Below are 1,282 nucleotides of genomic sequence, written 5' to 3'. Positions count from 1 at the left end.
ACTGGATCCTCACACAAATCAACTCAGAATGGATTTAGGTTTAAATACTTAAACCTAAAACCTAAAATTGTAAAACTTCTACAAAAAAATCATATGGGAAAATCTTTATGAAATTTATCTGGACACTAATTTTATGAATATGATACCAAAAGCATAGGCAACAAAAGCAAAGATAGATAAATGGGACTAAATCAAACTAAAAGAGCTTCTGCACAGCAAAAGAAACAATCAACAGAGTGAAAAAGCAACCTACAGAATGGGAGAAAACACTTGTAAACCATATCTGATAAGGGATTGATTTCCAAAATATATAAGAAACATCACTCAACAGAAAAAAAAATCCAATAACTAATTTAAAAAGTGAACTAAAGACGTGAATAGACATCTCTCCAAAGAAGACGTATAAATGACCAACAGATACATGGAAACATGTTCAAAATCTTTAGTCATCAGGAAAATGCAAATCAAAACCATAATGAGATAGCATCTCATCTGTGAGGATGGCTATTAACAACAGAGAGACTCGAGAGAGAGAGAGAGAGAACAGTTGTGGGTAAAGATGTAGAGAAATTGAAATTGATTGGAACCCTTGTAATTTAGTTTTGAGAACTTTAAAGATAACATATACAAACTATAATGCTTACATGCCTGTTAAAAGAATAATAAATAGACATAAAATCCTGAAAATGGAATATTTAAAGAGCTATAACATTGTATATCTTTCTATTTATTCATTTTCTTTAATTTCTCTCAATGTTTTGTATTTGTAAATGTACAGTACAGGTCTTACACATCTTTTGTCAGATTTAAGCCTAATTATTTTATTATATATGGTATTTATTTATTTATTTTTAGGCAAAGCAACCCTTGATTGGCCTCACAGATTGCAAGGACCTTGTCAGTTTACAATCCTTTATTTTTTTATTTTTTATGCCTACAGCATCTGGTCTTCCTAGGTGGTCTCCCACCCAAGTACTAACCAGGCCCTACCATACTTATCTTCCGAGATCAGATGGGATCGGGCTTGTTCAGGGTGGCATGGCCGTAGAAATAAATGGTATTTTTTAAATTCCATTTTCTGATTTCACATTCCTATTATATAGAAATGCAATTGATTTTGTATATTGATCTTGATTCTTATAAGCAAATATACCCAAGCAATATTTTTCCAAGAGAAATGCAAACTTATAGCCATACAAAGACTTTTACATGAACGTTTACAAGTTTTTATTCGTAATGACCCCAAACTGGATACAACCTAAATGTCTAGCAGCAGATAGAC

The 1,282-nt window shown here is 31.7% G+C and overlaps 1 pseudogene; it reads right to left on the bottom strand.

The window, feature by feature from the left end:
* Positions 1-931: 931 nt before the first annotated feature.
* On the bottom strand, positions 932-1,050 carry LOC111739803 (annotated as a pseudogene).
* Positions 1,051-1,282: the final 232 nt, after the last annotated feature.

This window comes from Pteropus vampyrus, unplaced genomic scaffold (assembly GCF_000151845.1).
Source record: "Pteropus vampyrus isolate Shadow unplaced genomic scaffold, Pvam_2.0 Scaffold2, whole genome shotgun sequence".
Taxonomy (NCBI): domain Eukaryota; kingdom Metazoa; phylum Chordata; class Mammalia; order Chiroptera; family Pteropodidae; genus Pteropus; species Pteropus vampyrus.
Note: the sequence above shows the minus strand (reverse complement) of the source record. Positions and strands in the feature narration are given on the sequence as shown.